The 15,400-nt window shown below is 39.0% G+C and overlaps 1 protein-coding gene across 8 annotated transcripts in view; it reads left to right on the top strand.

Annotated features, from left to right (window-relative positions):
* Positions 1-212: 212 nt before the first annotated feature.
* LOC127583558 (galactosylgalactosylxylosylprotein 3-beta-glucuronosyltransferase 1) overlaps positions 213-15,400 on the top strand; it is a 174,720-nt gene continuing 159,532 nt past the window's right edge. For all 8 annotated transcript variants that reach the window (XM_052039664.1, XM_052039669.1, XM_052039668.1 and 5 more), the window contains exon 1: positions 213-491. The gene's annotated coding sequence lies outside the window, so the exon portion shown is untranslated. The remainder of the gene's footprint in view (positions 492-15,400) is intronic.

The following is a 15,400-nucleotide window of genomic DNA, read 5'->3' as shown; positions in this document are numbered from 1 at the left end:
CAACTAGCTGGACTATTTCCTGTTAGGTGGCAGGAACCATTCTTTCTCGGGGATAATTGAGAAAGACTTCACTGATTTGCATGCAGCTGTTATTGTGAGGGTACTTCCAACCCACCCTGAGTAGCTTTATCCTGTGGTACAGACCATTCGCAGTACAAGTCCCATGCCCCCATGGGGGTGGGCTCTCAGGGTACCAGGACTAGCTTCTCTATTCAAAAACACACAGATGTTACTCCACGCTTCAGATCATTTTGCTGCTACTGGGCAGACTCATTTGCAGAGCTGGCTTGAAGGAACTGTAGGTTGGTTGGGTTTATGTAGAGCTGTTTTTCATGGGCTGCATTAACTTGGGGGACTGACAGCAGCTGCAGGATTAGATAAAGGGATGCTTTGAATTCTGCTTCTGTGCTTAAAGAAAGGATTATGACTGAATGGAAGTCAGCTAACAGCATGTGGTGGGAATCTCAGACCATTCACTCTCCAGACCTAAGGTACCTCAATCTCTTTCAAAGTCTGCATGATTTGTTTAAGGTTTTTGTGGCTCCTTGTGTAGCTTTAGAGCAGTGCTATTAGATGCTTAAATAAGTCTTTCAGTCAAATGTCTGCTGTATATATTACCACAGATATGTATTTTGTGCAAATAGACTTATCGTTAATCCTTAACTCTTTGAGGACAAAATGCCTATTTCTTATTTTTATTTCTAAGCAGAAAATATACCTTTGCTACATTGTTCATATGAAGATCTTTGTAAAATAACTGGGTTCCTTAATAAAGGACAAAGAAAAATAAACGGGGTGGGGGTGTTTCTTGGAGGGACGCTCTGATTCCAAATAATGCTCGAACACAGTGGAAAAATGCTACTTGTAGGTATTAAATGGTTAAAATATTCCGGCACTTATTTTAGACAAGGCACTGAAACAAGTGCTAATTCCAGCATTCCTAGTTCTCATGTAGGATTCCAAACTTGAAATGTTCTGAGAATTAAGCTTCAATATAAACCGCAGTGGCTTGTTTGGAATGGAAAGGCACACAGACTGAAAACAAGAGCTTCCTTTCAGCTGGAGATCCTTTCTATTTTAATGGACATCAAGGGATTTACCATGGTTTCCTCATGCTGTAGCCACAAATACCCAAGTTGCCAGCACCAAATATCTTTGACTTATTGTTTTATCTTCTCTACGTTAAAAGCCCTTCTCAAGACCGAGTGAAATAATTACCAGCAGGTTTAACCTCTTCAGCACCGTATTTTCGGCTGCAACTTTCCAAAATGCATTTAGATCAAACTGGAAATTACCTGCAGCCAGAGGGCTCTTTGTGATTTTTTTTTGTTTAAAAATAATTAAAAATTGTCAGTGTTATTTTCAAGGTTTTTGCATCTGTTTTGTTTAACCCTCTTATTGGGGAATGAATGCACTCAGTTGCTTCAAAGCATCCGCATCGTTAACAGATTAGAGCAGTGATTGAGATATATTATGGTACGAGGGTGCAAAGCATCTGGATAGTTTTAATTGCTAGCAGCCAGTGCCACAATTATCATCTTTGACCTGATATGTGGTATAATGGAGTCATTATGGGCAGCTGTCACCCTAGTTCAATTCATGGTTGGATATCTGTTTGTTGAATTTTGCTGCATCTTGATTTTTATTTCAGTGCAGCAGTAGGACTTCCCAATGGTTCAACTTTGCCTCTTGAATCTGTGTGTTAGCAGGACATACAAGGTGTCCATCAGTCTGCTGATCTTTTTTTATGTTATGCACAACTTGTTTGCACACTGAACGTTGTCCGAATGATAAAGGTATTCTTTTGTTAGTATTAGGAATGAATGAACCAGCAGTGGCTTGACACACATTCTGTGGTGTTTTCTTCATTGAAAGTTGATAGAGAAGTAGGTAAATAGATAAGAAGATACATAGACAAAAGTCTCCAGCAATATTTAATAACTATTGAGATCCATATCAGCTAAAACAATATCGTCTTTGTACTAGGGACTCAGGACAATTATCCACACACAGCACAGCTATTATGCAGTATATATTATGTCCACAGTAAGCATTTTATTTGTTTTCGATGATTAACATCCACCTGAAGTTATGAGATATTTTAACAACAATAGCTACTTTTATAACAAGTAATGGTAAAAGAGTGCTACATTCTTGATTCTTTTTTAAAAAAAGCCTTTCATAAAACAACTGGTTGTAAGTCATTTCTTACCAAACTATATTTACATTGCATAGTATTTTCGCAAAGTGCATGGAATAGAAAAGAATGAAACACATCTGATGTAAATGCGTAATATTATTTATACGTCAAAATCTCAGGAGACAAAAGAATATGCATCTCTACAGTTTGCAAATATAACAAATAAATTGTTGAAGAAATTTAAGAGTTTAAATATAAGGAAAAGAATCAACTTAAGTTAAACTTAGTTCAGTGACATTAGCACAAGAAGATTAGTTCTGCTGATTTTACTTTGTTGTCCTTTTAAGTGTATTTTTGGTGAAGAGGGTACTATTAGTTCACTTGCAAAGAAGGAGTAAGTTCAGATTAACAATAACTTTACACATGAGACAATATTTACTACCTGGACATCCCAGAGGTGAGTATAAACTGTTATAAATGTTAACTATGAATACTGAGTGATTTAAAGAAGCATCAAATGAATTTTCAACTCTGAACATGCAGGCATTGTAATAGCATCTCATCTTTTTTCTTAGGAATTCATGGAAAGAGGCCAGTGATCAGTTTGTTCTTTTGTTGCATAGTTACAATTCTACCAAGCCAAGTAATATACTTAATACATGCTATGCAGCATCTTGTTCATACTGGAAATTACATTAATTAGCATGAATTGTTGACTGATTCTAAGTTCATCAAGTCATGGATTTAGACTTTGGTTTAAAGAATATTAACATTTATTCCAACTTCCATTGTTACCCCAATACCCCACTGATTAACTTCCCACTTCATGTTAATTTAGTTTTAATGTAGCGTCTTGTTTACAGATTTCACTGTGCTTTCTTTCATCATATCCATTACTAAGCCTTACACTCTGCTGTTGTTTACCTCTTATGGAGCTGTTAGTGTGTGCTGTCCCCAGTCGTATGGGGATGGGTGGACCCAATACCTCATCCAGATGGACTTCCGAGGCATATGCACCCACACTGCAAGAGAAAAACATTGATCAATACCAGGAGTACACAATGGGCTGCTTTGCAGGCAAATTAGAGTTCCTTTTACATTGTTCCTTGTAACATCAATGGGAAGGAACATTGGGAAAGTTGTAAAGTCACCCCGAGGTCAACTTCAGGATGTTTTAGGGATTGGGGTATTGATCAGTTTCATTCCTTCTATATCCATATGTCACTGAGTCATGAGAGGGTCACAGTCTGAGCCCAGATCCATCCTTAATTAACTGTGAGAAATGCTCACTTTTTAACAGATGCACTGCACTGTGAAGAGGTGTAGAAACCTTTGCTGATTTTCCACTGCACAATTCTGAACAAGCATTTAACTGGAAACAGTGAAAATATCGGTAAAACTTGCACTTAATTCCTAAAATTCTCAGCAATGCTTCCTCTAATATGGTTTATTGGCTACCTCTACCATTAATACATTGTACCAATTTGTTTCACTAAATTACTGATAAAGTAAGAATGGGGGCTGGTTCCACTTTTGCAAGATCTGATTTGCAAACTGTTTAATATGTAATGATAATTTGCTTGGCATAAGGTTTTGATTGCTTCTGGCTGTTCTATTTAGTTTTAGATTGTGTAATGGAGTTAATAGAATAATTTACTGCATAATCCTGCTTCCATTCATTGTAAATGTATTATTTTCATGTCATTTTTTCATCTCCAGATTTCATTCAAATATTATTGGCTGCTTTGCCATAGAACACCTTCTTTCAGCAACTGTGTGATCTCTGTCACTTGAATCATTACTGCTCAGGAGTTGGGTGATGTGAGAGACCATTCAAATAATAAGCTGAACTGACATGTTTCTCTACCACGCCCCAAACCACTCCTTCCTGTGTACTCCCAATGATGGAACAATTCCTCTCTTTCTGCTGCTCTGTTTGACCAGGCTTGTTTATTCGAAGCATATCTCACTAACCAAGCCAAACAAGCACCATTTAGCCTTCAATTTCAGATGGTGACCTTCAGATGAAGAGTCAAGTGCCTATCTGCAATCATTTATACAGTTAAACAAAATTAATATCAAATTTACATTCTTTGCTATTTCCTTTTAAGATGTATACTTGTTTTAATATCTAGTCTGTAATGGGCATGGTAGCATAGTGGATAAGTTATTGGTCCAGCATCTAGAGACCTGAGCTATTGATCCGTGATGTGAGTTCAAATCCCAGCATTTGTAACTGGGGAATTTAAACTCAATTAATTCAATAATCAGCTAGAATCGGTAATAGCGACCATGAAACGACAAGGTTATAGAAACTCATTAGTTTTGATTGTTGCCATCAGGCAAGGAAAGCTACCATACTTACCCATTCTGTTCTGGTCCATACTTGATTCTAGACCGAGTGACGTGGTTAAAATAGCCTGGTAACCCATTCAGTTCTGGGGGTAAATAGGAGTGGCCATTGATCACTGGCCTTGCCAATGAGGTCTGCAAACCATGAATAAATTTAAAGAAAGAACAGATTGGTGGGAATCATGCTGAGGCTATAGGCGCTCAGAGGCCAAATGGTTATATTCAACCTCCTATTTGTCATAGAATGGTTCTAGGTCAGCAAGAGGATAGGAGTTATCTGAGGGAGAGATTTAGATCCCTTGGGATTTGGTAACATCCATAAATGATTCAGTGCGTGGAAATTTTTGCTGCTTAATAGTCAGCTTAGCTCAAGTACAAAACTGGTCACACTCCCTGAACTTCCCACCATTAGCTAAGGGAGCTGATGCTGAGCATTGTACACCTCGCCATTAGCCAAGGCACCACTAGAAAGGTAGACGTTACTGGATAACAGTTCAGAGTTGGGCCGAGCTATGTTGTGGTTCCTCCCACAGTCAAATACTTTGGACACAACAGCAAGTTATATTATCTGGTGTTTTCATTGTTCTAATATGCAAGGGATTTCTCAGGCAATATATCAAACTTTGGCACTGAAGCCTATAAGACGATATTGGAGCAACTTAGTCAAAGAGAATTTTTTGGGGCATCTTAAAAAAGAAAAGAGAGTCAGGGAGGAGGAGATTGCAGAGCTTTGGCCCATCATTACTGAAGGCTTGGCCACTAATGGAGCAGTTAAAAGTTGGGATGAGCAAAAGGCTAGAACTGGAAAGGTAGAGTAGTGCAAATATCTCACAGGGTCATAGAGCCAGAGAAGGTAAAAGAGAAAAGGAGATAGAAAACCAGGAAGGACTTGAAAACAGGGGTGAGGATTTTAAAATCAAGGCATTACTCAACAAAGAGCCAGCAGTCAGTGGACACACAATTAGATGGAGAGGGAAGGTTGGAGGCTGACCAGGAGTACATTGGAATAATCAAGGCTCAACATGGTGATGGAGAAAGACAGTCCTAATAATGGCACCAAATGTGTGCTCAAACCTCATCTCAGGGGTAAAAATGAAAATTTATTATAGCAGACATTTGCCAAGGAAAGGGATGATGGGCCATTTACAATGTTTCTCTCTCTCATTTGCTCATTCAGCAATGGAAGTCAGGGAAATTATCTAATTATCAGAGGCAATGGTGTGGTCGAAGGAGTGGCATGATGGTCGTGCCATGTGTTGTCAGCATATTTATGGAAATTTTATGTTTTCAGGTGATCGTTACAATAAGAAGTAGGAGAGGGTCAAATATAGGTTCTTGAAAGATTCTGGTTAGTGATGTGGGAAGAGAAGAGAAGCCATTGCAAATTATTCACTGACTACAACCCTGGTAGTTATGAATGGAAGCAGGTGCACATGGACAATAGGGGAAAAGCATCGGAGAAGGAAAATATGGCTTACTACTATCTCAGTAACATAGGTTGTAATTTGAGACTTTGGTAGGAGATACCTTGGTAGTGTGTCAGAACAGAAACCTGACTGGATTCAACGAGTGAGCCATCTATGAATGGCTTTTCTTATCTTCTTGCTTCACTATTTCTGGAGTTCCCTAACCATCCATATTACTTTTCATCCATGTGCTGTCTCACCGAAAAGATGGGCATGGATCTGGGAGATGACAGCAAGCTCTGACATAATAATATAAACATTATAGTTGGCAATATTAGTCAAAAATGTGTCATTAATTTTATTTCTGGAGTTCCCTAACCATCCATATTACTTTTCATCCATGTGCTGTCTCACCGAAAAAATGTGTCATTAATTTTATTTCTGGAGTTCCCTAACCATCCATATTACTTTTCATCCATGTGCTGTCTCACCGAAAAGATGGGCATGGATCTGGGAGATGACAGCAAGCTCTGACATAATAATATAAACATTATAGTTGGCAATATTAGTCAAAAATGTGTCATTAATTTTTGCACTGCATTCAATGGTAACTACTCTCCTAAAGTATTCATTGGATATAAAGTGCTTTGGGAAGTCTTGAGGTCACAAAAGATGATATGAATGCAAGTTTTTGTGTTTTAACTATTCCTTCTGCTCTTGATTTTTGAATCGTATTCCTGCCCACACTAATGCCATGTGCATCCAGGCTTCACTTTCTGGCAAACACAAAGAGCATGGATTGCATGGAAAAAATTGGCTAAAGCTGCAAAAGCTCTTGAGCTAGGAATTTCCATCCCTTTTCAATAATCTTTGAATTTAGAGGAGCGGAGTTGACGACATACTAATGCTCTTTGTTCATCAAGAAATCAGTCCAGTTTTTTTTTCTATTGAAATTTTTGTTTTAGTTTGTTTCATTTTATTACTTACAATTTTTTTTATTTTTTTTATATAATAAATCTTCTTCTTTCTCCTTTTGACTTTCTTTGTGTAATATATATTCGTTTACCAAGAAACCATGTGGCCTAGAATTTTTTTTTATTCTTTATGGCTATATATGTCATGATTGTCCTCCCGATCTCTTTGTATTACGTGTATAATTACCGATGTTGTATGTATTAATCTGTATTGATCTGAAAATTAATAAAAAGATTGAAAAAGAAAGGAGTTTCCAGGTTCAAATCCTGCTCAAGAGACTTGAATGCAAAAAATTAGGCTGATAGTTCAATGTAGTACTGAGGAAGTGCTGGATGTCTGAAGGAGTCATCAAACCAAGGTTACATTTACTCTCTCTTTCTCCCTCACATAGATGGAAATGATCTCATGGCACTGTTTGGGAGTGTAGTAGGGGTGTTACCCCAGTGTCCAGCTCTAAATTTATCACAATTTTTCTGTAAGACCAGATCATGTGGTTACTGCATTGCTGTTTGTGGCAGCTTGCTGTGAGCAAATTGGCTCTTACATTTCATACATTACAGCAGTGACAACACTTAAAAGCTAGCTCATTCAGCATCAAGACCAATTGGATGTTCTGAAAGGATGCAAAAGGTGCAGTTTTTTCTTGCCTTATCTGCAAAACCAGGAGAGATTGATGCTTTGACCAGCAGGAATAAAAGTAGAACAAAGCTGGAAAGAAAAGTAGAATATACAAATTGGCTTCATAATTTCAATGCCATTCACACTTTTTTGGCAAGGGTATTTGTAGCAAAATTGTATATATTTCTGTTTGTATCACTAGAATTATTGTTGTTTTGTTATAGGAATTTAATTAGTTTACTTTTTAAAATATTCTTTAAAGTTTAACTTAAAGATCTTTAAAAAATATAAAACATGCACACACTATACAAGTAAAAATATTGAGTAATACAACATTAAGTAGTTGCTATTACTCATTGATGTAACCAAAAGCTGAAAATCAGACCTCATTTCAATGTTTAATTACAAACTTCTGACAGATTGAGTGTAGCATAGTGCAATACAAAGCTACTTTGCAGAAGGGAAGGGATATTGCCAAGAAATGTAATATGTGGGCATCTGAAAATATTCCTGTGGGAGTTTAAGCTGCTTCTGAACTGAATTGATGATGATGTAGAATTTAGCCTAACCCCACATTTGAACAAAGAACACTTCGAACTGCAGAATTCCATCTCCAGGCAGAATTTCAAGTGGCTGTATGGGGCAGAAAGCTCACAGTGACGTGTGGTGAATTTTGTTGGAGAGATCATGACAGGACTCAGAAATCTCTTCATCCTAAGTATTTTTTGGCGGAAATAAAAAAAATCTGCCTTCGATATTTGGTCCAAGCACTAAAATTAATGCTCCATTTTACTAACTAAACTTTTGTAAGCAGTTCTATTTTAATATCCTCATTGTTTGTTAAACCAAAAATACATCTTATAAAATGTAGTGTTGGCCTTGATTTTCACAATTTAAGCATAAATTTTCAGGTGATCTTTTAAATTCATGCATAGCTTAATTCACTTTGGAACAAAGAGGATGAAATTCTGTAATTGTAACAGACAAGTTGCTTATATCAGACTTGCATGTAACAAGAGGGACTTTACCAGAACTGATCAAGTGTATGTCACAAGCAAATTAGAACCAGACAGTAGAAACTCCAGCAGAGCAGAAAGGAATTCAAAGACATGGTTCCACCAATATGAAAGTACTTTATAGGCATAGATAATTATTATCAACACATAACCGTTTGCATCCCTGTCACAAGCCAGTGAGATTCTATGTTTGTATTGTCCCAGCTGTATTATAGGAAATTATCCTTATTTTGTTGGATGTTGCCTGCACTCCAAAAGGGAATTAGGGTTCCCTAACCCAGAGATTACAGATTGTTTATCGTCATTTAGCAACTTCATTACCAAACTCATGATCAAAAAAATTAGAGTATTTAATGTTTAGTGGTATTAATCCTGAATCAGTCAGCAACACTCTTGCCCTGGGTCAGGAGAGCCTTCCAGATAAAATCCAGGCTGAATTGTAGTGTTGACGGGGTGCTGCATTATCAGAGATGCTGTCTATCAGACAAGATGTTGAGCTATGATCCCATCTGATGGGTAGACATGAAAGATTCATAATTTTGAAAAATAGCAGAAGAATTATTCCTTATTTCCTGGCTAATAGTTATCATTCAATCAGCGTTACTAAATCAGATGATTTGGTTATTTTCTTGTATCATTTACAGACACTTACCTTATCCTCCCATTACTAATGTTTCCTTCATTGTAATAGTACAACCTTTTCAAAGTACTTCCTGTTGTCATGAAAGACAATATATTAAGTGGATTTCTTTCCCCCTTTCTTTCCATTTGCTATTCAGTGAACTGATGAGTCAAACACATCAGAATGATCTAGGTTTGATCCACAAGGTAGAGTGACTTATCTGACCCAGCATGGGTAGAACTAGACACTATTCAATTAGCCTCATTGCCCCAGGAAAGAAATGGTTCATTCAGCCATGAGTCACTCTCAGGATCTATTTTATTAATGGATTTTAGTGCTGCTGGGGAATTTATGATGTTAGTTGAAGGCAGAATGCTGCATTGAAAAGACTGCTGATCCTATATTTGGGGAATATTGCAATCATATCCCAAGAAGAGGGTCCATTAGAATGTAGGGCTGATGGGTGTATCATCTATCAGAGTGTTTGACTGATGGGTGTTAGTGTTACACCAAGATGTGTGGGGTCTGTCATAGTATTAACCTGGGATGTATGGGGTGTGTCAGAATGTTACATTAGGCATGTATGATCCATCAAAGTGTTAGACTGGTGGGTGTGTTGGTGATCAGGATGTTTTGTCAAGAGGTGCATGGTCCATTGGAGTGTTCTGCAAAGGAGTGGCATCTATCAGAGTGCTCCACACTATATTTATACTACGCCACAGTAAAGAGTAAAGGTTAACTCCCTGAAAGTGGCAACACCAGTGGATAGAGTGGTAAAGAAGGCATATGGCATGCTTGCCTTCATCATTCAAGGCATTGAGCATAAAAGTTGGGAAGTCATGTTGCAGCTGTATAAAACTTTGGTGCGGCCTCATTTGGAGTATTGTGTGCAGTTCTGATTGCCACATTACAGGAAGGTTTTGGAGAGGGTTCATAAGTGGTTCACCGGGATTTTGCATGGATTACAGGGGCTCAGCTATAAGGAAAGGATAGACAAACTGATTGTTTTCTCTGGACCATTAGAGGTTTAGGGCTGAACTGATAGAAGTACATAAAATTATGAGAGGCATAGATAGGGTAGATAGTGAGAGACCTTTTCCATGGGTGGAAATATCAAATTCTAGAGGAAGTAGCTTTAAGGTGAGGAGGTGGGGTGGGGAAGAGTTTAAAGGAGATTTACAAGAGAGTGGCAGGTGCCTGGAGTGTGCTGCCAGGTGTGTTGGTGAAAGCAGGTATGACAGCAAAGTTGAAGAGACATCAAGGCAGACACATGAAAAGGCAGGGAAAGAAGGGATATGGACCATGTGCAGGCAGATGGGATTAGACTCATTTGACATCTTCGTCAGCACGGACATCATGGCCTGAAGAGCCTGTTCCAGTCTGGTATTGTTCTATATATGTATTATAATGGACTGGTATGGGTTGTAGCGTATATATGACAAATCGTCTCTAAAGCACTCATATTTTATTATATGTGACTGGTATAAGAGAAATCATTTTGTTTTGTCTGAAGTATGTGGAATATATCAGAGTGTTGTATTGAGAGATAGAGGTGTATTCAGTCTTAGAACGTTGGAGCTGATACATGTCTTAATGCTACATTAAAAGCTGTGGTTCATGAAAAAATATCACAGTAAAAGTGCAAGTGAGCTTCAAAGTTTTAGTTACGGGTTTGTCAGAATGAGGGAAGTGGGGTATCAGTATGTTACAATAAAGTGATTGGGGTGTATCAAGAACAACTGAAACATATTTTATAGCGCCTTTTATCAGTGAATATCACCAAGTGCTTCATAAAACCGTTATGTAACAAAATGTTGACATTGAGACATAAGCAGAGTAGTTTATGGAAGAAATTCTGGAGCTTTAGCCCTTAGGGGCAGCCTCCACTGAGGGGATAATGAAAATCAAAGATCCTCTGGAGGCCAGGATTGGAGAAGAGTTATTCTCTTGCAAAGTTTAGGACAAAGGGAGATTAGAGATAAGAGAGGGACGAGGCCATCGAGCAACTGCACTGTTGTGTCAGAAGGACTACAAGGTTGAAGGGAATTACAAAAATATAGAAGTGCAAGACAAGGATGGAATTTAAAATTGAGGCTCCAGTGTAGCTCAGTGAGCACAGAAGTGATGAGCAACTCAGTATATGGATAGCACAATTATAATGACAAGTTTATAGAGGGGAGAATGAGGGAACTAACCAGGTGTGGATTGGAATTAACATCTACAGATGAGAAAGACGCAGAGGAGGGTTTTAGTTCAGTGGAGTTGAGTAAAGAATGGAGTGGAGTGACATATTGGATGTTAAGGAAATAATGTACAGGGTTCTGGTCAACATATTACAGGAAGGATGTAGTAGCATTAGAAAAATGGGGAAGAGATTCACCAGGGTGTTGCCTTGATAGGGGAGGGGTGCTTTATTTGTAAAGAGAGATTAGATAGGCTGGGTTTATTCTCACTAGAATGTAGGAGGCTGAGAGGTGACCTGATAGAGGTTTATAAAATTATGTTGGCCATAGATGGGGTAAATAGTCTTTTTCCTACAGTGTAGGAGTCTAAAACTAGAGGGCATAGATTTCAGGTGAGGGGAGAAATTTAAAAGGAGACATGAGGGGCAAGTTTTTTCCACACAGTGTGGTAGGTATATGGAACGAGCTGCCAGACAAAGTGGTGGAGGCAGGTACAATTACAACATTTAAAAGGCATTTGGACAGGTACTTGGATAGGAAAGGTGCGGAGGGATCTGGGTCTAATGTGGGCAAATGGAATTAGCATCAATAGGCATCACAGCCAACATGGATGATTGCTCCGAAGGCCCCTTTTCTGTGCTGTACAACTCCATGACAGCTTATGACTCTGACTCTTATAATGGTCTTAATAGTGTAACAGATACTAGAATGTTATAATGAGGGGTATTGGTTATATCAGAGTAGTGCAAGAGATATTTGGTGTATGAAACCTCTTCAGCAGGAAAGAGGAAGATAACTGTAGGGAAAGGGAAACATGGGAATTGTGAATTAAGTAGCATTGTTTCCCGTAAATATTGTTGAAATGATGGATGGTAGAGAGTAACTGAAGTGCCAAGGCTTTGGGTTTCACTGGAGCTTCACAGATTTTTAATGATAATTTTGATTAAGTTACACATTTAATGATTGTTCCCGCTCACCCAAAACCACTCCGATTTTACACTGGGTGGGAACAGGGAAAAAGAAAGGTTTTTTAGGATTACTGTTAAAAGCTGTTGAATCTATTGAAAAAAATGATTCCCACTGTATAGTTTCAATATTAAGCAAAATTAGTGCCACGTTTGTGGAAAAGATCAGAACAGAGGACACCCGTTACAGATTGGAGCAGGTGTAACTGCCCTTGGTTTCATTAACGGGCTTCGATCTGAATGGCAATGTGATGAAAAGCTAGTCTGTCCTTGTTCAGATGCAGCAGAAGTAACTGCAGACAGACAAAGAGCTGCTCTGTCCTCCTTTCCCATTGTTTTTGGCCACTTAATAGACCTTTTGGTACACTGGCTTTTCTCCAAATGGCTTTCAATTCCTTCCCTTCCACAAAATCCATCAACCCCTGCCCTGCCCCCCACCCCCTACTCACACACTTCTGCTGCTGGAGTAACGATTATAGCCGAGAGCCTTGTGAGATGACTACCGATATCTTTTTTCAGCCTTGCAACCGTGATTACGCCCTTATCGATGCAGAGATAGACAAGAACTAAAAAGCTTAGAAAGCCACACACACTCTACAGTTCTGTTATAATATGCTACATTCAGGAGCTTCCTAATACTATCAGGGGAATAGTTAGCTGTTTATGTAATTTATTCCCTTCAGCACCCAAATTAGGAAGACAAGAGTATTACTACCACAAGCGAGCAATCCATTTCTTCCCAACTGGGAATACAAGCTACAGATTTCATGTAGCTTATATACAAGAACACACAAAATTGACAGGCTGGTAGGAAACTCATCAAACCTGCCCCACAACATGAAAGATGCACCATCAGGGCAAAACCCTTCTTCCCTCTTCTCCCCAACCTTCCTGCAGCTATGTGATCTCCCACAAGAGACAAAGGCAAGGTTGAAATTACTAAAGGGCCAATAGTGGAAAAGATCCCCAGGAAAATTCACCTCCAGTTTATGTTGCTCTCGTAATTTCAAAGGAAATTGGAGGATTTTGAAAAAGACTTCCAGAAAACCCAGGGAAGAATGGCAAGTGCCATTACAACTTCATCCATCTCATTATATTATGTCTGTAAAGAGTCAAAGGTTCTCACTCCGAACATAGTCTGAAAGCTCAGCAGACCAGATCTACCTCTGTAATTTCACCATCCTTTGTAGTCCAGCGGTGGAACATCATCTTTCATCTCTCTGATATTTAGCTGGAGTGCACTTATCTTCTCCTGAATAATAGACAAGCAATCTGACAGTTTAAAGGGATCACAAACAGGTGTTGGTGGTTAGATAGAGTTGGGTTTTGTCAGCATCTGTGGGGAAACTAGCTTTATTCATATGATGTTACTGAGGGGTAACATACAGATGAATAAAAAGAGTGGGCTAAGGATGGATCATGTGGAAATACTGGAGATACTGGTTTAATAGGGGGAAGATTGCAGGTGAATCTCTGGCTGCAAATGCATGGATGAGAATGGAGCAAGCATATATCAGAAACATTTGGGAAAAGTTTCTTCCAGAGGAATTTGAAGCTGATGATATCCCATACACTGGCACATGCCCTTATCTTTCTTTTGGTAGAGAACATGGATTTAGAACATGCCTTTGAAGAAGGCTTATTGCATTGCTGTATCACACCTGCTGCACTACATGTTCTGACTGGTATTTTTCTTAAAATACATTGCAAGCCGATATTTTCATTGTACCACCGCAGGTCTCCCACCATGTACAGAGTATCTCCAAGGTTTCCATTGTCTGTGAGCATGGTTACAACAAGAGATTGTATTACTGCCATGAAATTTCATTGACATAATATCTATTGATGATTGTGAGTTATCAATTTCCCAGTGGTTGGCCAGGATTTTATTTCTTAAGAGCCGCTGGAAGTCAATTATTTAGCAATCTACAGTCGAAGGTATATTTCGATTGAGAGAGAAAAAAATGCATTCATTTATGTGCCTTTAATACAGTGCCAAGATCTTTTAGAGGCAAAATGGATGGATACTAGCAAAGGCCCAGGAGGAACACGTTGGTGGAAGAGTGGGAACGAAAGGCTTTGGAAGATAGTTCCAGGGATTAGGGGGTACCTGAAAGATCTGCCAGTGATGGTTAAGCAGAAAGGAGGAGTATGCAGAGGGTTAAATATTAGACCAGGACTGATGGGCAAAGGCACAGCATTCACACAGAACCATATTGAAGTATAAGGACTGGGGCTGATACTAGAGCTCAAAACCTCTTGACAATTAAACCAAGCTCATGGTCAATGAGAATGTGGACTTTCCATTCCAATGGACTGGAAAAGAAAAAAGCCAATGGCAGTCAGGAAGTATGGAGTATTGGAAACGAGGGCTGTAAAGCACAACAACATCAGTTCAAATTAATAGTTCAACACTGGTGAACATCCCAAGGTGCATCACAGGAACATCATCAGAGAAAATCCAACAGGGACAGCAGGCAGGTTAGCATTTATCAGAGGTAGTTTTAAAGCAGAGTGGAGAGTGGATAGTTTTAACGTGTGATTCCTGACTGTTGAAGAAACTGATGCTGTGAAGGAGGTTCTGGAATGCACATAAGCCAGTCATGGAAGGAATGAAGTCTGGCAATGTCTAGGTGATTAGAGTTGGAAGAACCCTGAACTCTGGAAGGACTTTTGGATTGGACGAGGATGCAGAGTTACACCAGGATGAGTTCCCATCTCCCCCCCCACGAAAGCATTGATGCATTGGGGGGCCATGTAGGTCAGCAAACTTGGTGTGATGGGTGTGTGCGTCTGCATAGAGGAGGCAAAGTCTTGTATATCATTAATATATGGAGGGCGGATGCTGGGAAATTAGCTTGTATTAATTAAGTCTGGAGGGGAAAAAGAATTTGGCTGTTTAGTGAACAAATAGCCAGAGGCAGTGGTGATGAAAAGCTATGTTCTAGGTGGTTTTCAGAGTCGTCAGAATCAGAAGAATAGCTTAGGAACAACTAGCCTGAGACAATAGCTGAGGTGATGTTTGGGACTGGGGCAGAGTTAGTGGATTTAAGGATGATGGAATGGGTTTTAAGCATGGGGCCAATGACGATGGGTTTGTTTTTTCTTGACACTTAACTGAAG

This window comes from Pristis pectinata, chromosome 27, assembly GCF_009764475.1.
Source record: "Pristis pectinata isolate sPriPec2 chromosome 27, sPriPec2.1.pri, whole genome shotgun sequence".
Lineage (NCBI taxonomy): Eukaryota > Metazoa > Chordata > Chondrichthyes > Rhinopristiformes > Pristidae > Pristis > Pristis pectinata.
Note: the sequence above shows the minus strand (reverse complement) of the source record. Positions and strands in the feature narration are given on the sequence as shown.